The 26668-nt window shown below is 41.3% G+C and overlaps 1 protein-coding gene across 1 annotated transcript in view; it reads left to right on the top strand.

The window, feature by feature from the left end:
* Positions 1 to 8342: 8342 nt before the first annotated feature.
* Positions 8343 to 26668, top strand: part of NCS1 (neuronal calcium sensor 1) — a 159845-nt gene continuing 141519 nt past the window's right edge. Inside the window, exons 1-5 of the mRNA XM_075060584.1 lie at positions 8343 to 8826; positions 9005 to 9055; positions 10564 to 10598; positions 11675 to 11731; positions 19677 to 19807. The gene's annotated coding sequence lies outside the window, so the exon portion shown is untranslated. The remainder of the gene's footprint in view (positions 8827 to 9004; positions 9056 to 10563; positions 10599 to 11674; positions 11732 to 19676; positions 19808 to 26668) is intronic.

Consider the following 26668-nt stretch of genomic DNA (forward strand, 5'->3'; position numbering starts at 1 on the left):
TCCTCTTGTTTTATGATTGATCAACTTCTGTTGCTACTTTTCTGCTCCTGGATCCTTGATATTGTCGCTGTCTTCCCCTTGCTGATGTCCAGCAATGCCTCCTTGTCTATGAAACCATACTAGAGAAAATGCAAGTAAGCCTCATGATCCACTGTTCACTTAATGTGCTTCATGTGAGAGGTTGCTGCTGCTTATATCTAGCAAATTGGATGGATGGGAGGAATGCAAAAAATTTCTATATTGAATTTGTTGATCCTTGAGTTATGACAGCACATGTCCATTAAAAATGATGGTTAAGAATTAAAAGTAAAAAGCTCTATGAATACACTGCTTCTAAAAAAAAAAAAAAAAAGGAAGGGGGGAGAGGGGGTCAGCTTTCAGTCTGAAAATTGTCATCACAGATGACTGTTCCTGATAGTTTCATTCCATAAATTTATCTAAATGATGTTGAGAACATAAATGTATTATGATCTCTGTAGCCCAGAAAAGTAGCTAATGCATAGTTAAGGTTGAATTTAATTCTGTAATCATCATATAAGGTGTTGACTCTATCCTTGAATCTTCCTACTTATGTGTTATAGCTAAGAAGTGTGAACAGAACAAATTTGTAGCAAAGTGTTATTACTCTTGAACTAATCTTTTTGTGAGGTTCTGGACTAGTTTTAAATCAGAGTCATGGTTCTAGTGGTCTGAAATATATTTAGAATGTCTAAAACCACATATGCAAACTCAGGGTGGTCTTAGCCCTTTACCTTTCATAGGAAGACAACTAGAGTGCTGTGGAGTCTATTTTACGACTGGCCTGAGAGATACAAAGACTGATGACCCATCTGAGCAATGTAGATATTGTATCCAGTGATTCTTCTCAAAAGAGAAGAGGCTTGCTTTGTCCTAGCATTTTTCGATCAACACTTCCTCCCTTTCTATTATGGTCTATGTTGTGGCTGCCCTCCACCCTGGAGATGACTGCTCCTCACTGGTTCTGTATACTTTGTAAAGTGTTCTAGGAATCATCAGGATGAAAGGAACTATTTGCACTTTAAAATGCTATCAGTTACCGTCTCTTTTTTTGTTAATGGGAAGCCCCAGAACATGCCAAAGTAAATGGTATTGGCAGTAGACCTAGCCCTACTCACTGCTTCTAGTTAGGTTAGGAAGGCTGCAGAACTTTACTTTACTTGAGGTGTGGAGAGTGCATGCTCATAGGAAAGGACTAGATCTCAACACTGTAGCTATTTGTGTGTAGGCCACATCTACGCTACAAAGTTCAGTCAAGATAAGTTACATCGGCATACAGCTGCCAATGTTTGAATATTACTTGGGCACTGTGCATGCTCATCATGAGTGTCTGCATAGGTGGAAAAAGTGGTGCACTCATGGGGCAGTTTGTGCCCCATTCCACTTCTAGTGCAGTGCCTAGTGGGACATTTGACAGTGATTTGTGAGATACCAGCAATTTGCCCAAGGATTTCTGAGAACTAGGGGTCAAGTTTCCACAGTGATACTTTCACCATACCAAGTCCGATCAAGATTTCACAAGAGAATAAAAATGACATCTCCATTAAACAATACACTCTGCATGAATCTGCCTGCCTCATCCACTATGCCAAAAAGTGGAAAAGCAGACACTCCCCCTACGTCTGCCTTTTTCCCCTATCCAATCTCAGGATGCTGATGTGATGGAGATTGTGTAATTTGGACTGCCATACCAGTTTTTGAATTTATTTGCTAACATGGTACAAGTATTGTCAGCAATCAAAAATCAATGTCTTTGTTCTCTTAACTTGTGGGTGGGATGGGAGCCATTTTTTTTAAATGGGGGGGAAGGGAGAGAAAGGAGGCTTCGGCAACAAAAAGGTAAGAAATAGTTAAAGGAATAATGCATGTACACACGTACCCACACTCCCTTCCCCTTCATCAATGGGCTCGTTTGTGCTCACCTAGCAGGAATGATTTGACTCCAATGGAGTTTCAAACCGCTCCTGACTTGCTGCATGGTCTGTGTCTGCCCCTGAGAGAGGGAGTTTCTCCTCCCTGCTGTGCACTGCAGGGGTCTTGGCATGAGGCTCCTGCAGAGTATCCACAGTATCATGCAGGGTGCTTCCACATCAAGTATGGCTTGCAGTTTGTTGTAGAAACAGCAGATCCCTGGGGGTAGCTCTAGGTTTGTTATTGGCCTCCCTCACCTTGTGGTATGCCTGTTGAAGTTCCTTCATTTTCACACAGTGCTGTTGGTCATCCTTGTCATGCCCAGTTTCAGCATCCTCTGTGCAATCTGCACCTAGATGTCTATATTTCTTTGGCTATTCCATAGCTGTGCTTGCACAATCTCTTCTCCCCACAGCCCGAGGAGCGCTGACTTCTTTCCTGCTCCATGCAGGAATGCATCTTGTAACTTGCTATGCACGGAGTTGGCAAGGTCGGATGCTCACAGAGGTGGGCTATTATATGTGCTTGGCAAGATGGGTAGGAAAAACCATTTCAGAAGCACACTGAGGCTTTCAAAGTCTTGACCTCCACTGCTCAGGGATCAGAAATAGTGATCAGAGCAACCACTGTTGCTTGGTCAAGGGCATTGTGGGGTAGCTTCTTGGAGGACTGTTAGTCAACATAGTAATGCGGAGTCAATACTCGCACTGTGTCACTGGAAGTAGGTAAGTTGTGCCTTTGGATCATTCTAGGAGGTGGTGTTCTTGCATCGCTGTAACTGGGTGCTGACAGCAGCAGAAGACAAATTTAGGTGCAGACACATGCAGAACTAGATTGAAACAAGTCGACTTGGTTGACCTAACTTTAAAGTGTAGACCAGGCCTAAATGACATAGTATGCAAATACCTGAATGTTGTTCTATCCAAAATGGAACTATTGAAAGGCCATCTATCCGTAACTATAACAAATCTCAAATCTCTTGGATGAGGGCTTGAAAAACTCACTGCCCCTTGACAAGTAGGAAGCCTTCCTTAGTGATAAAAGGAAACTAAGCCATAATTTTTGGCAGGGCTTGAACTTGAATTTTTTAAAATTTCTTACAAATGTTTGGCATTTTAAGCTATTGTGTTATTGTCTTCCTGAGATTGTTGCTTGGACACATGCTAACAGGCTTCTCAAGCAGCAGTAGAGTTAAATTGACAAGACACTAGTTAGTTGCACCACCCACTTGAAAGCAGTAAATCCAGACGACTGGTGTCTTCAGAAAGCTGTGAGCAGCAACCAAGCACTAGATCAGTTTCTCCTGGATACTACTCTGTTCTCTTCCTTACTTCCCAGACTTTCAGACTAACCCCAGGCCAGTAGTTATCCTAGTAGCTGTTGGCTGTGCCCCCTCACCTCACCCCAAGCACAGCATCTCAAAATGCTGGGTAATATGGCATTATGTCCTCAGTAGTGCGATGAAAATAAAGTATTTGCTTATATCAAATCTTGTGTTATTACACAGGCATCATGTGATCTTTATAACAGGGAAAACAAAGCGTGAGAGTTTACAACCCAAAAGATAGGAAATGCTTAGTTAAATGCACACTAATCACCCTTAAAGTATTTGCAGCAGTAAGAATGTTCTTATATTTAAAGGAGGCCAGGGAGGGGGACTCACTCCAAAGCCAGTCCTCATTCTATCAATTACACTATTATTTTAAGGCAGCAGGCTTTGTGGGAGGCTGATGTTAAGAGTTATAGTTCTTGCCTAGGCACTGACTCGCTGTCTCTGGATGAGTCACTTATCCTCTCTGCCTGTTTCCTGAACAGTAAAATGGAATACTGATATAACCTTACAGAAGTGTTGTGAGAACTGACAATGACTTCCCACTGAAGGAAAAGAAAAGGGCTTAAAAATCAAGCTTATGATACAGTATTTATATAGGGATTTGACACAATCCATGCTGGAAGTGCAGCATCTTGACTTACCACCTTTTATGTAGTGCCTTCCAACTTTTAAGCAAACATCTAGCTCATACATTAACTGTATCGTGAGAAATTCCTTGTAAAACGTTTCTGCTGTTGGCTCTTCACTTGTAACTAACTACACCAGATCTGTTTGCCAAATTAAAGGCCACAGCTTGTGAGTGAATATTTGACATTGCACTTCCTGAAGCAAACTGCTGACACCAGAGTTGGTTAAAGAACCCACATAATTATGATGTCACAATAGTTAACACACAGGAGCAAAGAGTGTTCTGTTAGAATATTTTGTGTGCTTTTAGAGAGACCTTATTTTGTTTCTCATTCTTCAGTATGAGGGTCATTTTTATAATTTTATTTATGAAGTATCTTTTCTTTTTGAAGATGCAAAGAAATGCTTTGCTATTGAAAGGCTAGTCCATACAAGTAAGATTCACTTGGGGGAAACTCTCTCCTTGGGAGTGCATGCTGTCTGTGACTTTAACATTTTGTGCAGAATGTTTCAGCGAAGATTAGAAACATGAGAAAAAAAAGTCTGCACTTAAAAAAACACCACCACACTCATGGAAAATATTTTCAAAGCTGTTCCAGAAATAACTTTCAGCATTTTCTGTAATTAAAAAGATGGTGATGTCTTCATGGAGCTCCCCTCAGACCTTATCTGAACTTCAGATCTTCCTGTACTATGAAACAGTTTTCATTATTGGATTTTAAACTACTTCAGTTAGATTAATGGTATTTCCCTATGTGGACAAAGCATCACTTTTTTATTTTATTTTTTTAACATGACAGAAAAATTCACTAGTTTTTTAGGTGTCTGGCACAACATTGGGACCTTAAATAAGTCTTGTTCAAATTGCTTCATGGCGTGAGAAAAACCTATTGTAAAGGTCCCAGCTACATTCTTGTCCCTATTGGGTTTCCGGGCAGCTACATATTTGTCAGCAGGTGGTCAACTTTGATGCAAAGTAAAGCTAAAATAATTGGTCTTCCCTCTGAAATCACTGGAAGCTTTCCCACTAACAAAATTGTACAGATATTTGATATTGTTGTATTAAGAGTTTCTTAAATAGTTGTTAAATGAACAAATATATCTTACCTTGCAGCAACTCTTCAATTCACTAACTCCCAAGGGAGAAAATATTCTGTTCTGTCATCATGTTGTCTGGTTGGTAGCTTCCTGTTTAGTTTTAAGATGCTAAAATTTTAATACATTATTATTACACTGGAGTCTTTCTTTAGACAATCTCAAATTGTCATTACTCATGTGAGATAACCTTCTAAAATCCATTATACAGCTTTTCTGCAAGTACTGGCACTTCATGTGTGAGTTACAATTATGGGTGTTTGATGATATCTCAGTTGTCCATATCCCTCATCACAGGTCGACATAACTTCTTATTTTGTCTGGTATTAAACAGGATGCAACGTACAAGTTGCCGCCTTAGTGGTCCTGAGCCCCTATTTTTATTGCAGATATAAGGACCAAATTCTGCTCTTGTTTATACTTGTACAACCTCTCTTGAAATGAAAGCAAAATTTGTTTGAGTCTTAAGAATCTTACTGGTGAGAGGCAAGATAAGTATTAACCATTTATAATCTTTAAACTGCTGATTTGGTATGTTCATGGGTGCTCTCCAACCATATAATTTTTCTTATTAGAAACTAATGACAAAATGTGCCTTTTCTTCAAAAGATGAAAATCTGTCAAATGGCTCTATCAACTGTGCAAGTATTTAAAGCTGGGTAAAAGTAAAAGCAAAAATATTTCGGCTGTAATGTATTAAACTTTTTTGACCATCTTTTGGTGAGGGAGTATGCATGATAATGAAACATTGCTGATTAAGTATGGTTTAAGTTGAATATCTTTTCCAAATGTCATTTTTACTTGGGCTGCAAGCAAAAGCTGACTGTACATTATCTAAACAGCATAGGTTTGATATTTTAGATTAATAATCGTTATATGGAGAGTAGTAGCAAATGAACCAGATAGATTATTGTTTCAAGTGCAGAAGTATGACCCAGAAGCCAAAGAGAAAACACTAAAATAATCTGTTAAACAAAGAATGAAATGTGAAAATGTGCCATTAATATTTTTCCTTCAGAGCACTGGTTATTCACATCTGGTTATTCACAAAGTTAACCTAATAATGGGGTTACCTCTTATTAGAACTTGTGTGCATATATGTATATGATAATTATGCATAAGGGAGTATTTTAAATTGGGATCTCAAACAAGTTTAATAGAAATCAGAGATGGGGCGAGAGAAGAGAACCTATGAGTGTGCTTTGTGGATCCCCTGCTCAGTTCTCCAATGCCTTGTCCAGGCTAGCTTTAGTTTGCCTGAGCAATGAGGTTTTCAGGAGTATTCTGCTATCTAGTACACCTTTGCTATTAAACTGATCGAATTCAGCCTACATTTTTTCTTTGCTCAGTTTCATCCTATTATTCCTGGGGATGGAGGTGAATATCTCCATCTTTAATCCTTATACCCTTCATATGCCTGTCAATTTCTTAGTTAAAAATTGGACAAACAATACATACTTCAAATTTTCTTCTTAAATTAGTCTTAGTTCTTGTTTGTCTACTCTCACTGCCCTCCAGTTGTTGATTTTCAGGGAGGGAGACGTCCCAGTCTATGGAGAATTCTAGGTGTACCAATGCAAAATAATAGGGTTCAGCCTTCCTACTCCATGCTATGGCATCCCTGTGTATAACACTTTGAATGTTAATTGCCTTTCATCTGAAAATCATGATGTGCTTTAAAAGCCTTACCTAATTAAGCCTTCTTACCCTCGTTAGATCAGCAAGGGGAAAAAAGGATCACTTCCTCCACTGCTGAAACATAGTTACTCTAGTAATTTAAGTCAGGAGGTTGAGAATACCACAGCTAAAATTCCAAGGGGATTTTGTGTACTCAGAATGTAATTACTTGAGGTGGAACTATGCTATTAGTGGAATTAATACAAATGTTCTTGAAGTGCAATGGAAACCTCCATGACCACAGATATCAAGTATCTCATTTTGTCTTACCTAAAAGATGGTATTCTCAGATGAGTGTCCATTAGCTAGAAGATGAGACCTTCATTGAGTTCTAGATAGGAAAATGGCCACCTATTGAACTACCTACTCCACTCCTCCAGCACCTTAGGTTTTTGTTGGATCATCTAAGCATTGACCCAGCTTGACTTTGCTTAACGTGTGAGATTTGACAGGATCACAGTATAATGTGGTATTTATAACATACCTAAATGAGAGCTGGGCTTGGGCCAGGGAAATTTATTTGAATCAGCTAATTCCTCTCTTGTTTCCCATGACAGCTGCTTTCTAGAAAAAACAACCAGTATTGAAACAGTAACTGACTGTCTTGATCCCCCCCAACAACTTTATTTTTTGTGTTGCGATATTACACTAGGCATTGGAGCCAAAACAATAGCATTCATTTGCATCTTTGTCATGAATACACCAGGGAAATATTGAAGAGAGATTCTTTAATATATTTGAAAAATATTGTGGCATTCAGATGATTTGAGAAGTTATTTTTGACCAGCTCTCATGCAGTAGTTGGTTCTATTCTGAAGGATGCCCAAAACTGGCTTACATTTGGCTCCTTTAGTTTACCCAGAGTCTGTTTTCAATAACAACTTCACTTAAGTGACATGTCAGTGTCTACACCCCCCCCCCCCCCAAATCTTTAATTGGCAAACACCTGCCTGTTTAACTGTTATAACAATTGTCTGTTAAATCTCTTCCAGGATGATATGAGGCAGAAAGTTCACCTCAGCACCTTTGGCATGTTTAAGAATGGGTTCATGATGGTCAATGTCAGCAACCTTTCACTGAAGGGACCATGGAGCCTTGATGCCAAGAACAACTCAGCAGTAAGTGACTTTGTGTACACCTTGAGATCTTCCATTAACATTCATGGACCATAGCAAGTATTGAGAGAAAGGAAGCTCCCTGCACTTCTTATCCCATTATAAAATAATCTCTCACTGTATGCAGCAGTACAGGAGCAGAGAAAGACATACACTTTAGGAAAAGAGAGTGGTCAGACTGCTGGTGCCTTATCAAGCTCTGGGTGAAAGCCTATATTCAGGCTTCCTGTAAAATTCTTTGAGTTGAATACTGTGACCCTTTGAGCTGGGGTTGCTTCTTAAGTTGTACAGCTATTAGCTGTTAGTCTGGATCTGTAAAAGCAGCAAAGAGTCCTGTGGCACCTTATAGACTAACAGACGTATTGGAGCATGAACTTTCGTGGGTGAATACCCACTTCAATTATGGAGAATCTCTAACTTGTCTGGTCTGCAGTGATTATGTTGGGAAGTGGTGATCTCAAATTTCTTTCTAAACAGTCCTCCGCTATGGATGTTTGTAATGGTCCTCTGCACTGTTACTGTTCCTCTAAACCACCTTACAAAGCCTAATTATTTGCTGCACTAGGCTGATAGTTTCACAGTGGAAACAGTGGCTGCATCTGCATTCTGTAGTGACTCATATAGCATGTAGATTAATATCTAGGGAACTGTCACATTTTAAAAAATGCCAGTGGACAAAATATGATATAACTTTGTTAAAGGTGAAATGCTGCTTATAAAACACTGTATTCTTTACTGCTTTTATTTGTTTCCTGCCCGTTTCTTTTAAATTAGAAATATAACGTTGACATCTATTTACTGGAGAAGCAGTGAGTAATGAGGTCACAATGAACTGAAACCCGAGTAGCAGCATTTTAACCCTAGTTTAAAGCAGCTGAAAAAGGGTTTCTGGCTCACTTGGTTTCGACTTGCTGTAGTTGTGTGTGTCTCCCTTAAAAGCTATTGGGCTGAATTGAAGGCTAGTTTAAAGTTATAAAACAGACTGACTCAACGTCCTTTTTTTTTTTTTTTTTTTCAGTTGAGATAGATGAAGCATGAAGTTTCAAATTGGTATGGTTGAAAAATTACTGTATCAATTTATATAACTTGGCAAATACTTTGGTATTGCTATAAAATTAATTTAGATGTGTATAATATCTGATTATGTGGGTGGCTACTTGATGTTTGGTGTTGGAGTATCTGAAGTTGTCATTAGAATGACAGTGACTTCTTAATGTATTTTTCTCAGGTGGGATTCAGTTCAGACTGAACAAGGAATGATGGACACTCCACTTGGCTGGTAAGATTGAAAGGGTTGGATGTTCTCTGTCAGAGAAGACGAATCAAACCCCACACAACTGATCCCATTCTCTGCAGCATTCCAAGAATTAATGGAGTAGAATGATCTATTAGCACAAAAGTATCCTGGATGGAAGTAGTTTGACACTAAAGCACCCCCCGGGAATAGGGAGTGTCCCAGTTTTTCAGCTCAAGAGCTCACTTAACACACCTGCTTTCCTAATATGGTAACTTGTGATATTTTGCCCTTGCATTATCAGGACAAAGAAGTGGGTTACTGTATCTAGAAAAAGAAACCAGAGCAGTATGTTTCTGTTGTTCTTCTACGCCTGGACTTTACAAACAATGTCTGAGTGAACCTCAGAAAGCCTTCAACCCTGCCTTTTTTTCTTTAGATTCTGGGAGGTTTGACAACACTAGCCATGTGGGCTATCCAATGCCTTTCCCTTCAAACAGAAGAATTCAAAAGCAACTCCACAAGGAAACCCTCGGTCTGTGGGTTTTCTATGAGTCTGTGTTCTGGACCTGAATTTGTCCGTTTGAAACTAACGGAGCAAAACTGTGTTCTGACTTACCCATGGTGTAGCCTTGCTGAGCCAGATCCTGGCAAGTTGTCTTGATGTGCTAAATTCCACTAGGCTCGAGTCTCTGACTCTTGCTCATCTTAAAACAGTGTCAATGATATCTTTGAGGACAGCAGCCTTTCCCGGAGTCCGTGTGGCTTATTGTCTGGGTTCTTTACCGGCAAGGGTGCCAGTATCTTACGATCTCTGCTCTGATGAGATTACTTTAAACAGTTTGTTATCCGGTCACTGAGAAAGGGGTAGGAAGAAATGTAGGAGGCTTATTTTAAATGGCTCGAGGTGGCTGTCTTGCAGTAACACTCACAATTTCCAGTGTAGCTTTAGGTGAAAATTGATGGCCTGCTCTTTGTGTTTGTACTTAGGCTACTAGGTTGAGAGTTATGCAGACAATACTGGCATTAAATAGATAAAAATAATCAAATTGCAAATCCTGTTGAGAGCTTTGCTGCACAGGTATGCCTGGTCTTGTATTAAGAAGTACAACATGCTGCCATCGAGGGGTCATTGCCTAAGCTCGAGTCTTGAATTTTCACTTCCTGATGGCTTCTTGGAGGCTTCTATCTCCAGCCAATGTTCATAGAGTCTATTGAAGTGGGACTGTGAACGTGATGTGCTGTTCCATCACGGCCTACCCATGAACTCTAGAAAAACTTAGTTTGCGGACAGTATCTCAACCTTAATCTGGTAGATAACACATGATCACTTACTGTGGGAGGGCTAGAACGGTGACTTCTTTAGTACTAGTATTTCCTGTGAGGTACGTGAGTCTGTATTGATCTTCAGTTAGTGATTGTGTGTGATCAAAGACTTGCCTTCAGGATTTTAAAGCTGGTAGGGAGTTGGTAGGTAGACAAGATTAAAACTGGTAGTGTAATGACCAGGCACAAAACAGAAGAAAATTTGCTCTAAATGCTCTATTCTCTAGGTGACAAGTCCAAAAGAAGCATAACAGCAACTCTGGTAAAACTGAAACTAGTTGTTTTCAGGATAAGCTAATGGGAAGGGGTGGGGATAGATCTTTCAGACACAAGCTGGAGTGGAAAGTGGGTGTATTGATCAGTGTGGGGTATAAGTAAGCCCTTTGTTTTCAGTGTAAACTGATTTTTTCTGAAAAATTCCTGGGTTTTACAAAAAGTATTCAGTTTTTTTCTACTTTTGTATCATTCAGATGTATAAAGTAACTTATTTTATTAGGAAAATATAATACATAGCATGAGATCTATGTATTACGATAATACATTAGTCTGTGTGTATATGCAAAGCTGCCTGTTGACGTAAGGCTATGTATTAGTCTAGAAAATACACACAATAAACAGGCACGCATGCAAGCTCTGAAGTGCATGCGCTCTGAACGTACTGATGAATTTCACGTTCACCACATACACATTTCAAGCTGTTAACAGATAATAGTTAAAAGATTTGACACACTAAAATGGGAAGAAAACAAAAATATCAGAATACGTTTCAGAACACAAGGAAATATTTGAAAATTTAAAAAAAAAAAAAGAAAACAGGAGAAAAAGCTGAAGTTGAATGTATGTGCTGCAAATGGTGTGGCCCAATTATTAAACAGAACTATTAGCCTAAAAATATTTACAAGTCTACAACAGTAAACTGTTTATTCAAATGAAAAGTTATATTTGGGGATTAGAGATGTATTGTTAAACTCAGAGGTGGCATTGTGTTTTGAGTTCTGTCATAGTTCTGCAGCAAACCACATTAATGAATGGAATTCAAAGTATTAATCTACTGAATACATTTTCCCCCTGTCTTTCCGTCCACCAAAATGAACCCTGATATTTACCCAGAAAAATTAATAGTTTTTTACACTAATTTGTTTTTGTTGTTGTGGTAATAAACTCTGATCAATTCCTGGGAAAATTTAAATAAAATAAAAACTGAAAACAAAGAGCCCTAGGTATAAGCATGCAAAGTACAGCGCGTATTTCTGATGTCATGACACAATGGCCGTATTTACCTGTTAGAAAGCACTTCTAGATGCATTTTTTAAAATTATTATTACTCTTCTTCCCCAGAATGTAATGGAGCAAGTGCACCGTTTTCGTGAAGATAAAGAAACTGTTTCATTCCAGGTAAGATTTTTGTCAGTATCTCTTTTGTGAACTCTTTCCCTTCACTGTAGCTCTCACTGAAAAATATAAACTCACTGCCCCCCTTCATAATCTCCCATTCCGTTAACAAATCTGCCTCTCGATAGCGCACAAATTTTTTTTAGATGGATTCTTCTTTTGGGGAGTAAGAGCTTTGTTCTCTATAAGATGCATTAGAGTGTCTTGTAAATCACTCATTCACATGGTGCTCCTTACAGTGTACTGGCTTGAATGTAATATGTGTTGCTTTCTGTAATTAGGGTTACAAAAATATAGAAAAACTTAAATTAACTATGGGTTGGCAGTGTGACACCAATACTCTAAGAGGTAGATCTTCTGGGTGAGACCAGATTAACAAACTTTCTCACTTTAGTGCTCTTACTTGCTTGATCTAAAACTTAACTGCTGGCTACTGCTGATAAAACAGATTTTGTGGCATGTGACTGAGTTTGTGGTTTAGCCTTAAAAATTGTTCACATTTTACTCAGTTCTAATCTTCTGGTTCTGCCTGTCACTCTTTGAACATTGTACCACGTCACACACAATAAGCTATTGAAATGCTATGATTCCTGTGTCTAATGGCTCTGGATTTACCAGAGGGCATAGTCAAGGAATTAAGTGTAGGAATGGAGTATATTTGACCTGCTTTAAGACTGACAAACAGTGGCATCTTGCTAACTTTGTGACTGTACAGGTATGGAAAGGGGGCAGTATGATCTTAAATGTCAAGGACTTTTCATATTTCCATGGAGATTGTTTTACAGCAGAGCAATGCTTTTCTAAGGTATAAATATGCTGACTTTCCTTGTTCTTATTTTTTCTTTTATTTTAATATCGGCTCTGAAAACAGAAAAGGTCTGTACAGACTTCGCTTCCCTAAGTGTGTTGGCAGTGTTGTGCAGACCAGTGATCAGCTCCTATTTATCCTCGATGTGAGTATCATGTGTAAAACATAATTTTAGAGAGATTTTATTTGCTTAGTCAGTAGCGAGAGATGATGCACGAGACTCCAGCATAGGAGCACCAACTCATGTGTTCTGCACAGATTGCTGGAGGAGGCAGGGTGGAAGCTGGGGTGGGGAGACCCAGCTGTATCCAACATATCCTTCTAATGTCTCATTTCATAGCAGTGGCATCCTCTAAGGAAGTAGTTGTAGTATCAACTGTGGTGTAATAGGAAGAATTTAAGGAATAAAAGATAGTGCCAGAAAGAAGTGGCTGAAGATGTAAAGACTCCTCCAGGGCCATGCACAGCCTGGATAATGTGACCTAGATGCTGTGATGAGGGGAGAGCCAATGCAGTGGTGTGTGCGTCTCTTTTCTCATCAAATCCTTTTTCTTTACATAACAGCAGCCGTTAAGGGCACTGTCTAAATCTTAGTTATCAGCCTTCTTGAATTTCTGTGTGTTCTATCTTTCTAGCTTAACAGAAGATACATCTTTACTACACATCACCGAAGAGAGCCTCTGAATAGCAGAGTATTATAATAGATGTTCTAGGAAATGTAAGAACTTGGCAGCCTAAAGCTTCCCTGATCTGCACCTTTATAATCTGCAAGAATGAGATGGGTGGGTAGGAGAGGAAATGAGACTCGAGTTGAAGGTGGTGGTAGGTGGGGCTATGTGAAGATCCAAGTTGATTTAACTGCTGGTTTGCTTTTTTGTGTGTGTTAGCACCAGCCTCAGAAGGGCTTTTTAAACACAATCTGAACCAATTCCAGCTTTTTAAAAAAGCACTTGAGTTGCTGACTTGAAAAGTTCAGTTGATGTGAAAACTTGGTTTCACTTGCTGTAGCAGTGATCTCATTAGTAGAATTGCAGTAGGAAAGTGCTTCCTTCCCCCTGACAGGAGAAGAAATCTATGGTAACAGATGTAAGAGATTTTAAGTGTTTGTTATGAATCTTTGTGAAGCCTTGTACACATTAGAATCTGAGCTATGCTCCTTATTTAAACAAGGCTCTGGCTAGTGTGTCTGATTCAAGTATGGACAGACCATACAATTCACTGCTTGTAATAAGTTGTTCCTGGAGTAAGTTACATTCTGCTTCCCTGAATTACCCTGTGCAACTCAAGCAGCAGAAGGCATCTTCAGTTCCTATCCTCGCTTATTGTATAATGTTACTGTTCATGATTAAGCAGCAGTTACATTTCAAAAAAGTGATTCCTGTGTGTTTAGTGTGCAGTATTCTGGGACTCCTTGGGGTGGAAAGCACAATTACTTTAGGTATATGAATTCTAAGCTCGAACATCTGTGATCGTGAATTGTAATAATTAAGCTAATGGCGATAGTCAAAGGTCTCTTAGCTACACATCTAACACTTCTCTTCTCTATTCAGATAGAGATCAAGGAGAAGAACCCTGAAAGTTACCTCTCAGCGGGTGAGATCCCACTTCCAAAGCTCTACATTTCAATGGCTCTCCTCTTTCTTTCTTTCTGCAACCGTGTGGATCCACATCCTTCGTAAACGCAGGTAAACTAATTTTCTACAGCATCATGACAAGTGTGAACCTGGCTTGTCTTGGTCTCTGCTGGGGAACAGTTTTGTCTGTTTCCTTCCTCTTGCCTTCCCTTGACCTCTTGTCTCCCGAGAGAACTTGATTCAACCATTTTTGAGTTACAGTAAGACAACTTTGTAGTTTTAAACAGTCTTGCATGCTTAAAAAGCTTCTAAATATAAACCTTACCAAAATTGTTTTTTATTCCTGAAGACCATTTGATTTGGTGAGAAAGCTTAATTGGAAATGGTAACTGTAGGGACTGCTGTTACTGACAGCTAGTGGATACTCCTGTAGCTCAACAGGCACTCTAGAGGTACCACTTTGGGATATGAAGTCCCAAAAGAAACAAAATGACTTTGAAATGCAAAGAACGATGAATTTGTTATCTGCGTGAAATGAGCTAGATGTAAACTAACGTGGATTTCTGCTGTTGTATGTAGTGGTGGTGTAGCCATGTCAGTCCCAGGATATTAGAGAAACAAGGTGAGTGAGGCAGTATCTTTTATTGGACCAAGTTCTGTGTTCTCGTTCTCTCCCTCTGCTCCTCCCCCACCAATAGAAGTTGATCCAATAAAAGATTCTTTCACGCACCTTGTCTCTTGAATTTTCTAAAGTGATCCTTGTGCAAAATATGGTCTTACAGTGCTGCCATTTTAAATACACACATTCATCTTTACTTCAGACGGAAACCTTTATTGAAGAGAATGGTGCCTTAACATTAAGCTCGGCTTATAAGCCCCAGACAGAATGTGTCCATATATGATACGTATTTCAAGGGGCATTTTTTTTAATGTGCCTCCATGGGACTCTTGGCTTATGCTACTTCTGCCTCCTGGTGTTTACAGGAATGATGTGTTTAAGATTCACTGGCTAATGGCAGCCCTCCCTTTCACAAAGTCTCTGTCCTTGACGTTCCGTGCAGTAAATAAAGAGAGAATATTTTAAGTTTCTCCCATATGGGGGAAGCGGAACAAGTGGAAAGCAGAGCAAGGTATGTCAGGGAAATGGCAGCTTGTGCCTTTACAGCGTGTTCCCTGTAGAGATTCCAAAACACTTTCCAAATTACTGCAACACAGCTGCCTCTGGGGTGGAACATGGCAAGAATTTTGTGCCAACAATGTGCAGTACTTCTTAGGAGGAGAAGTTAATGTTAATCATTAAATCTACAGGGGATGCTCAGCAGCCACAGAGCATCAACTTTACATTGAAATTTGATTAGGAGAGAGAACTAGCCTTCCTGTTCTTGGAAGTAGTAACATGAGAATGCTAAAGACCATTGTTGGCCAAGATATTAATGTTGTGTGTTGGCACAAAGGTGGGTATTCCTTTTCTTGTAGACATCAAGTAAAGACTGCTGTCTAATGAATCAACATCACTGCTGCAGAAGTGTTGGGTTTCCTTCGAGTTCTAAAGTTAGACTTAGCCTAGTAGAGCTGAGGAAGTTACAGCCCCAAGTGATGTGGCTGCAGGCAGGTATAGCGGGGTGGGGTGGTCGTGCACATCTTCACTTTTCAACTCCTTTTCCTATTTACATGGGGTCAGAAGTACCCATGATTCTTTGCCCCTCCATCTGGTCTATAGCATGGGTTCATAGGTCTTGGAGTTCCGCTTTTTTTTTCTGCAAACTTCTCTTGACAGTCTTTCCCTTTCGTTTTCTGTCTTCCATATCCTTTCTTGCTGTCCTCTTCCTTCCATCCTTACTTCGTTGATTGTTCTTCTTTATAACGCTGCCCAAAGGTACCTAGGGTTGTGAGGCACCTCGCTACCAGCCTGCCCTTAGTGTGAGAAAGCCTTGTCTGTGCCTACTGTGGGTCAGCTCCCCAATTCCACTGCCCACGGGCAACACAAGCCCTCCCCTCTAGGCCTCGTAGGCCCTGCTGTCTCTCTACGGGTTAGCGATAGGCACACTCCAACCCTGAGCCCTGCAGATTTCTTCCTGGAGCGTCCAGCTCCTGATCCACTGGACCCTTTCAGGACACGCAAGTTTACTGCTTCCAAAGAAACAGTTCATCCCCAGTTTACCAGTTTCACCTCAGTTCACTGCTCTGCCTAACTCTCAGCACTTAGATATGTTTATACTGAAATTAAGTATAAGTTTATATAACAAAGCATAGAGATTCAAATAGAAGAATTGGAAACAAATGGTTATATTATGAAATAAAATCATGACATGCATTCTTGAGCCTGGCCTTAATTAACCAGCTACTCTCCTGTCTAATAAAGTATTGCTCACCCAAAATTCCTACAGCGCTTTACAGTAACCGTGGTGGTGGCCCTTCTTTCAAGAGAAATGCACACTCTTAATGAAGGAATCCCCACCAACCACTACGAAGTTTATACTCAACCATAACCGCCAGCTCTGCTAGCTCATTTCTAAAGCTCTTCATCTCTTCCAAAGGTCTAGCAAAGAGTGCAGCCTGCTAATTCATCAAATCTCAGTGTTACTTACAAAGAAAGATCACAGGCACAGTTCAGTGACAAGGATACTCAGCTAGATTTATTGCCTTCAAGGCATGGTCCTAGTGGCCCATAAGAGCTTCAGGTACACTAACACGAATGCCCAGTTGTAAGGAGCAGCTCAGTCAGCAGTGGAAATTTCTCTTGTCCCCTTAGCCACAAAAAATTTTAAAGCAAGGTACCCCTACATTTATAGACTGAGACAGACAACTTACGTACCACCTTATGTGTTCCATGACATCTGCTTCTTGCCCCCCCACCCCCTTGTAGCTTGCTCCAGATGTCTTAAGCAAATCATCCCAATTCACCACTGCTGTCAAACCCGCTTATCTTGTGTTAGGTCAGGATGTACCAGTGCTAATCTTTTGGAAAGTGTTCACATACATATCCAATGACTAGTACTTCCTAGGAGTGCCTGTGTTTTAGCAATGCAAGCAGTACCTTTGCCAAGTTCACGTACCAGAGAGTGAACTTGTAAGCATCTGCTTTAATACATGGCCTGACTTTGGTTCAGGCCTCAGATGTTGCACCAGTCCCAGTGCTCCAGCTCTCTCCCTTGCTCTCTGCTAGGATCTGTGCATCACTGCTATATTTGTTCCTTTTTCAGGCTGAAGGACCTACTGCTATTCATCACCATCGTACTAATCAGCACTGGCTGGGCTTTCATTAAACATCCTTTCAGATAAAAACAAAAAGGTCTTTATGATTGTCATCCCACTACAGGTGAGGACAGAACTGGCAACAATTAGGGTTAGGATTAAATGCTCCTGAAAGGTGGGTTCTAGCCTAAAGTCTCCCACATGATAGCAAATTGCACTACAGTACTGGTCATCAAGTGTAGCACAGCAAAGCTATTCCCAGAACAAGCCTGTCAATGCAGTGATGGTACAGTGGAGCTCGAGTTGCAATCTCTTGAGTGTCTGTGAAGGAGGCAATGTCTGATCACTGGAGTGACTTTTCAACTTTCCCCATGTTGAATAGCAGATACAAGGGACCAAATGGGGACTGACTGGAATGAAGTTACATTCACTTACACTAGGGTTGAATCTGGCCCCTAGAATAGTGTTCAGTTACTAAGCAGAGATCAGGGACTAGCTGCCCTATACCACTGGAGTGAGGTTAGCAGAAGGAGTCTAGAATTGGAGGTCTCCAGGCTGTCAAGTAAAATATGCCCAATGTGTTCATAGTGATCAGAATGCCCCTCCTACCCCAGAAGTAGTACTGGTGCTGGAGGTATCAGACAGTGGACCTTAGTCCTCTTCCCTTGTAAGCTAGCTTCCTGTCTTTTAAAAACCACCACAGATCTCAGATGCCATCGGGACATGTATAGAGCAGGAGAGCTGCGATGTGAAGCACAGAACATTGAGTCGTTCACTCAGTTGAGACAGACCAGGAGTCTGGCCCTCAGTACCCATCTGCTCCGTGTGTGTATTCAGTTCTAGCTACATATTTAAAAGAATAAGTTTGCTATTTCTCATTCTCATTGGCGCTATAGATCAGAGCAAGTAAAGAGTAACAAGGATTCTATTTATTCTTATATATCAGCAGAAATTATGTTCAGTCAATTACACCTGTGAAAATCCTTTGAAGGTGTCACTGAGCATATGATTTTTAGACAAAAGGGTGCAGTGTTGCTGAGCATAATTACAGGTGTTGATTCATGAGTGTCAGTGTGGGCTCTTTCTATGAGGACAGACTGATTTTGCAGAGCTGGCAGCCAAAAAAAACCAACCAGCCACAACTTTCTCCATGTAAAAATGGGTGCACTTGATCTGGAGTCGCTGAGGCCAGGTCTACACTGTGACTTTAAATCGGTTTAATGGCCGATATACCGATTTAACGCTGTATCCGTTCACACGACGTCGTCATTAATATTGACTTAAACGGCTCCTTAAATCGATTTCGGAACTCCTCCCAAACGAGAGGAGTAGCGCTAAATTCGATAGTGATAACTCAGATTAGGGTTCGTGTGGACGGAAATCGACGTTATTGGCCTCCGGGCGGCATCCCAGAGTGCAGCACTGGCCGCTCTGGACAGCAATCTGAACTCGGATGCAGCGGGCAGGTAAACAGGAAAAGCCCCGCGAACTTTTGAATTACATTTCCTGCTTGCCCAGCGTGGAGCTCTGATCAGCACAGCTGGCGATGCAGTCTGAAATCGAAAAAGAGCTCCAGCATAGACCGTACGGGAGATACTAGGTCTGATCGCTGTATGGGGAGACAAATCTGTTGTATCCAGCTCCGTTACAGAACACGAAATGCCAAAGCGTTTGAATAAAAAACTCCAGGATACACAGCGCTGCGTGACAAGCGTAACGGGAAGCCAGAGACTCAAATGGACGCTCATGAAGGGAGGGAGGGGGTACTGAGGACTCCAGCTATCCCACAGTCCACAGCAGTCTCTGAAAATTATTTGCATTCTTGGCTGAGCTCCCAATGTCTGTAGGTTCAAACACAGTGTCTGGCGTGGTTCAGGGAACAGCTCCTCAGTTTATTTCCCCCCACCACCACGTGAAAAAAAAAAGGGGAAAATTGCTGTGCTATGGCGTTTGCTCAATGCACTCCGCGAAAAAGGCGCCAAAGGGTTGTCTGCTGCCTTCACAAAGGGAGGGGTGAGGCTGTACCCAGCACCACCCGGGGCAGTGTTTTCTGCCCCATCAGGCACTGTGCTCTCAACACGGAAGTGGGAACTATGGGATAGCTGAGGAACAGCTACCCACAGTGCACCGCTCCTGAAATCGATGGTAGCTTTGGACCATGGACGCAAACAATCGATTTCGGGATCCCACTGTGGACGCGCTAAACCAATTTTATTAGATCTGTTTTGTAATATCGGTTTAAGCTAATTCGAAATAATCCTGCAGTGTAGACGTACCCTGAGACAAAAGTGGAGCCCCATGATGCCACTTCTAGTCTGTCTTTGTCGAGTGGTCCTGTGAAGTAGTGCTAATGTCTTGTTGTGTCCTGTAGGTCCTGGCAAATGTGGCATATGTCATCCTAGAGTCAACAGAAGAGGCAACAACAGCCCATGGGCTGTAGAAACGATTTCTATTCCTGGTAGACCTACTGTGTTGTGGAGCCATCCTACTTCCAGTAGTATGGTGAGTCACTGTGTACAATACATGGCTTCTGGGGTGCTGATGGTTTAAGGCAGTGATTTTTTTCAAATGATGGGTTGCAACCTACAGGGGGAGGTCATACAAGGTAATTGGGGAACAGGGGTCATGAGGTGTTGCTTTTTTGATAATTTAAAGCCAAGAAAATCAATCTGAGGCCATTCAAAAGTGCTGAAGTCATTAGATACAGAAGCAGTTTTTTGTTTTAGCGATCTAGGTTTGAAAGTCAGACAACTAGATGTTAAATCAGTAGTGCTAGCTACGTCCAGTGGAAGATGCTATTTCCAGCCAGTATCTGTATTTATTTACCTTGCTTTACAAGGAATGATCCTATAAGGAACAGTTCCATGCCCTTCCTTCTACTCTACTTGGCAAGGAAATGTTGTTGGCTAAATAAAAGCATTAACTGAATTATTTCTATCTTTGGTCCTTAAAAGAGGCATTTAGCCAGAATATTTGTCTGCTGGATTCCATTTTAGTCTTAATCAGACAAGCAGCTGGGCTTAAATGAGGAGACAAATGAGCTACTGGCTTCTTTGATTAGTAAAACAAGAATGGCTCCCATATTTTGATCCTTACTCCTCTTGATTTTTTTTTCCTGTAACAGAGAAAAAAACATAAACCTCTTGTATAAGACACTTCACAAGCCCATCATTTTAAATGCACACTTCTTGGGCAGATATTCCACACCATACTCTAAAAAACTGTGGACTGTTCAGATATGGAGTTAAGATTCACCTCCAGCTTGGCTAGTGGTGTGATTAAATTGGGTTGTCTTTGTGCAGTTCTAGTCCTTTGACAGAAGGCTATTTAAATTATCAGTGACATTTCCCCTGACACTGTAGAATGTCCTCCAGAAACTCCTAAATTCCTCTCTTCCTCATACCTTACCTCTCCTCCGCTCAAAAAATAAAAATAAAAAAAAAAAAAAAAATACAACCAAACCAAACTTCAGGGTTTCCACTAACAATGTTATAAATAGAACGTGAGTGTTAACTTGCATATAGATAAAGCTGTTCTTATTTTTCTGTAACTTCTTGAAAGCAAAATCTTTGGGTAAGTTTACACTACAAAATTAAGTCGACCTCAGTTATCTCGACTAGCAGCCACCACTGTAATTAACTACTCTATGTGCTGGCAGTGCGTGTCCTCACCAGGAGCGCTTGCACCAATTTAACTGTCAGTGTGGAACATTGTGGGACAGCTTCTGAAAGACAGCTACAGTCGATGTAAGCAATGCAGTGTCTACACTGACACTGCATCGACCTAAATACATGGACTTAAGCTCTATGTCTCTCACGGAGTTGGAGTGAGGCTATGTCTACACTAGCACTTTTGTCGGTATAACTTATGTCGCTCAGGGGGTGTGAAAAAACCCCCCACCACTCTGAGCGACACAAGTTATATGGACAAACGCACCAGTGTGGACAGTGCCCTGTCTTCAGGAGATGCTCTCCTGTGGACAAAGCTACCACCGCTCACTGGAGATGGTTTAATTATGTCAATGGGAAGGCCTTTCCCTTCTGCATAGAGCAGCTACTCAAGTGATCTTACAGCAATACAGCTGTGCCGCTGTAAGCTTGCTAGTGGAGATGGCCTTATTAAGTTGGTGTAGTGGGCAAGTTACATTGATGGGAGCTGCATTTTAGTGTAGACACTTACTGAGTTAGATCCACGTCAGCTACCTTATGTTGACCTAACTCTGTAGTGTAGAGCAGGGCTTGCTTCCAGAAAGTGATTGTTTTTAATGAAATATTCTGTGGTGTTTTATCACAAATGCAGTGTCCCTCTGTTGCCAAGATGTTGACATAAGTTGGCATTGAAATCTTGGTTTCAAATCCAGATCCACCCTTATGTGGATAGTTTCATTTAAACCAGTAGGATGACTCATGTGAGCAAGAGACAAGTTGGATGAGGTAATATCTTCTATTGACCAACTTGTTTTGGTGAAAGAGCCACACAGAGCTCTTCTTTCTTCAGGTCTGGGAAAGATAGCAGTCACAGCAAAATGCAAGGTGGAACACATAGTTTAGCAGAAGTAGTTAGCACATATTGTTAGGGACCATACCAGGTAGAGTAGCCCATTAGCACTTCTTCAGTCATAGGACAAAAAGAGGCGGTCAGTGGGTTACAGATTGTTGTAATAAGCCATAAATCCAGTGTCTCTGTTCAATTCATGATTTTTTTTAGTGTCCGCAGACTAATGAATTTAAGCTCCTAGGCTCATCTTTTGAAAGTGTTTGTGCTGGTTTCCTTTCAGGATGAGGCTTCATAAGTCAGATAAAGAGCGATCGCTTTGTGTAACTTGTTCACCCACAGGTGATAGGGTGTTTTTCTTTTATCATGTGAGCAGGCGAATGGGACTGGGTCCTTGAGATGCCATTCCTGCAGAGTGGCTTCTGTTGCTGCATCATAACGCCTGCTTGGAGCCATAAGCAGCGATATCACTCTTCAGTGAAAAGGGTTTAAAAGAGCAATCATATGCCAACCTCTTGACATTACTTTGAGTAGTAACAAAAGAGCTTCCTCCTACCAGTGGAACCTATATTAAATGAATAACATCAGTGTCTCATCCCTACCCCTTACATGTGGCTTTCATAGGGTAATGCAAAACTTAGATGTCAGTTTTCCAATTCAGCAGAGGGCACTCTGGTACAGGAAACCCTAAAATACCTTATCTTGAGGAGGTGGTGGTGGTGAAGTCCATGCAGTGTAAAACATGCTGTAGACACTTAACCAAGAAGATACTGTCCATGCTACAAAGCTTGCTGAACTCTGACAGTGTTTATTTGCAATGTTATAAGTCAAAGTAATGCAGTGCTAACTTTATAACTAACCTACACCTTCTTTTTTTAGGTCAATAAGGCTCAGGTTACACTAGCAGGGGGGTTCAAACTAAGATACATAACTTAGCTACGCTATTCGCGTAACTGAAGTCAAAGTATCTTAGTTCGACTTACCTGGCCGTCCTCACGGCGATGAGTTGACTGCCGTGGCTCCCCCATCGACTCTGCTTACTCCTCCTGCCGAGGTGGAGTACGGGTGTTGATTCGCAGATCGATTTATCACGTCCACATGAGACGCAATAAATCAATCCCTACTTTTTTTTTTTTTTGCTGCTTCATGCTAAATGTTATAAATTGCTCCTGCCCGGGTTCCCTGGGTTTCCAAAGGCTTGAGGTTTTAAAGATCTTAAACGGAGAAATGTGTGTCCTTGAATAAGCACAGAGAGAAACTGCTAATCTTAAAAATAATAAAATAAGACACAACTTTTTAGATGATGCTGGGTACCTGTTCACACAGCAAAGAGGGTAATCATCCATCCCTGATGCAGTGTCTGGCTTTCCTGAGTTGTTCTGGTGTTCCTTCTGAATCAGTCCATCCCTAGCTAACATGCCTGCTGATCTGTTCCATTTAAGCTTAACACTGAATTCCTCTGTCACTTCTCAATTCTTGAATCTGCTTTGCTGGAGGCAGTACTTTGGGTAGGATGAGCAGACAACACAACCTCTTCACTATTCTAACTCATTCACCTTCTTGTAACTACTTTCCTTTCATCTCTCCATCCTTGTATTCTCTTAATCCTTGAACTTTATCCATCTCACCGGTGACCATCTCATGGCTTCCAACATGTGATACTGGAATACCTTTAATGTTGAATGCCATGGACCTCTGTGATACAGTGGACCAAGCATAACACTACTCATCCCAGCTCTGCAACTGTCTGTTTCCCCATCTGTAAAATAGGGATAATATTATAAACATAGATGCCAACTCTGTGGGCACTCCGGGGCTGGAGCACCCAAGGAAAAAAATTAGCGAATGATTAGCACCCACTGGGAGCCAAGACCCGCCCCGCTGTCGCCTGGGAGCCCTGCCGATCAACTCCTCGCCCTCCCTCCCGGTGCCTATCGCAGTCAACTGTTTTGCGGTGTGCAGGAGGTTCTGGGAGGAAAGGTGAGGAGCAGAGAGGAGGGACGCTATGGGGAAGGGGCGGGGAAGAAGTGGGATGGAGTAGGGGCAGCGTCTGGGGCGGAGCAGGGCTTTGGGGGTAGGGAGCTTATAATTACAAAGATGGGTACAGTATTTTGAGATTTAAGGATGAAAAGCACCATGGAAGTGTTAAAATTACTACTAGAAATGGATACAAGAGCTGCTATCATAAATTATCTAACACAAGTATCATTATGAATGATTTCTAACAGGACAATCTACCATGCTGCCCCAGAAGATAAAACACACTTAAAAATGAATTCAGTGTACCTTGCCCTCCTCCCTGCATCTGGTTTGGATCCACCTTTTGTGTCAACATATGCTTAGATTGTAAGATCCTTGGGTCGGGGTCACTTTATGCATGTGTGTGCATGCAGTGCTTATTCTTAATTGTGACCTCTTGGTGCTACTGCAGTGCAAATAACTGGAGGGGGCATGAGCGTGCCCAAGGTAGAATCACTGTTTGCTTGTAACGACCGATGTGAATACATAGATGCTGGCAATTCAGTATCTAGGGCCTGGCTGCAAGCAGTTGATGGGATGATCACACCCTAGATTTATGTGGCCGGAGGTAATGCTGGTAGACCCCCCCTCTCACAGCTTGCAGTTGGCTATTTTTTCACAAGATGGTGCTATGGAGTTTGCTCAGTGTCAAAATGCGCTGACTGAAACAGAAAGGTAAAGCAGCTGACATCAAGGGTGCTCAACATGAGGCTCTTAAGAGTTGCCAACAGTAAAATATGAGGCACAAGATCAAGATTCAAATAAAATCTGAACACTGCGATCCATCTTTTTTCTAAGTACTTATTTGTATAACTCCAACCATTGTGTCAGTGAGCAAAAGAATCCTGCAAATTCAGGGATTCCCTGTCATTGCAAAATCTCTGGACAATATTAGGAACTACTAAGGAAATGTGTTGCTTTTTGTTTTTCCTCTGCCACCCCTTTGTCTCCCCTGCTATAGTGTGTCTCTTTCTCCATAGCCAAATGGCGAACCAGCTGCTGCTAATAAAAAAGAGCAGCTAAAGAAATAGTGTGCCAGGAAAAAATATTGCTTAGTTCTAGTTCATGGCAGGAGCAGCTGCCACTGTGATGGGATGATGTGGCTTCACTTGCCAGATCCAAATGTTTTTCATTAAAGGCAGAGTAATTATGCTGCTGTTGATAGAATTCTTGGATTCCAAATTAGAATCTTCAGTTAAGTAATTAACAGGAAAGTGGGGCCAGCAGCATAATTTTGCTGATGGGTCCCACCCTGAATAACTGTTTCAAAGATGAAGGATAATTTGCTCTGCCTTATAATCAAAGTGAAATGAGTTTGTGCTTGTTTTATACAGGTATATGCCTATCTGTCATGATAGAGGAAAAATGTGACAGACTTTCAAATAGCAAATGTTGACTGTAAATTCATTGGTATTTCTTTCATGTATTAAAATGATCTCTCCTTTTTAAGTAGTGAAAGTGACTAGATCCTTCCATCACACAGCCTAGCTGCTGTGCTGCATACTCTGTGATTAGAATTGATTGAATCTTGCACAGGCAGACACAGTCCTGGTTGGACTGCCTATTGCGGGCCAGGACTTAATGTCTGTTGTTACATCTAAAGCTGTTTCCCCTATTTCTCTCTTCACTACTCTGTAGGGCATTTGGGAATTTACACCATAAATTCAATAGCCATTTCCCCTGGCATTTGGTCCTTTTGCAACCTTCTCACTGGTGAAGAAGACTTCGCCTCTGTAAGGAAATATTTTTAAAATCTTGGTCACAGAGAAGCCTTCAGAACTACCAAACCTGGTAGCCCAGGCACTCGATAACATAGTATCCTGGCAATTTTGCCTGCCCACGTCTACTAAACTGTAAGTCTGACCCTTTTCCAGCCACAGCTCAACATGTTGATTAGATAGTAACCGCAGGAGCCTGACACAGTCGTGACCGCAGTCTGACTGGAATTGAAAATGAAGTAAAAGGCTGTCTGACAAATAATTCTATTTGCCACAGTCACAGCTGTGCTTACGAGCCCAGTGGGTTCACTTACCCATAACTATTTAAAAAGCCCACTAAATACTGAGGTGGCTGAGCTAATTAATGAGAATTAATTGCAGCCTGCATGAATCTCTGGCAGAAGTAATAACAATGGCCACGTGGCTTTTGTCTTCTGCTCATTGTTGTCCCAGGACAATTTAGATGGCTGGGCAGTGAGAACAGTTTGCTGAAGGTGGTTCAGATATAAAGCGTCTCCAATTGGGTGCGTTATTCTGCCTCGTCTGATGTGGTCCTTCCATTCTCTTAAAGCAAAATGGCTGGCTTGTGCCTAGGTTACTAGTTGGCCTGCAGAGCAGTGGGATACAAACATCCATCTGGGCTAGGGTTGGTTTCTCTCTTCCTATCATTTGACAGATAACTCTAGTGTGTTTTAGAGCTTTCTGTCTTACCCTTTTTTAAACTCCAAGCAAAAGCCTCACTGCATCTCCTCTAGTCCGTTTCCCCCACCTGCACAGCCTCCTCCAAATCTGTGCTTTCCAGATAGGAACTACTGGGCTGTCTTTTATTCTGCAGCTATTGAAGGTTGCAAATGTCTCGTTTACAGATCTGAAGATGCAAGCTTAGGAAACTCCCCAAAGGATTAAGGGGAGCAGTCCTGACAGGTCTAGTGGAATCAGTTATTTGGCTTGTGGTTTACTTACCTGCAATCTCATTCTAGTCTCCATCCCTCACAACTAGAACTGTGAGGGAAGAGAGAGGAATACAGTTTTGTAGATTACCTACCCTTCCTGTGTTGCGACTGTCATTTAAATTATCAGTAGCTATACGTGGCCCTCTGTTCATACTGTAGGGTGACTAGGCTTTAAGTCC

This window comes from Chelonoidis abingdonii, chromosome 24 (assembly GCF_003597395.2).
Source record: "Chelonoidis abingdonii isolate Lonesome George chromosome 24, CheloAbing_2.0, whole genome shotgun sequence".
Lineage (NCBI taxonomy): Eukaryota > Metazoa > Chordata > Testudines > Testudinidae > Chelonoidis > Chelonoidis abingdonii.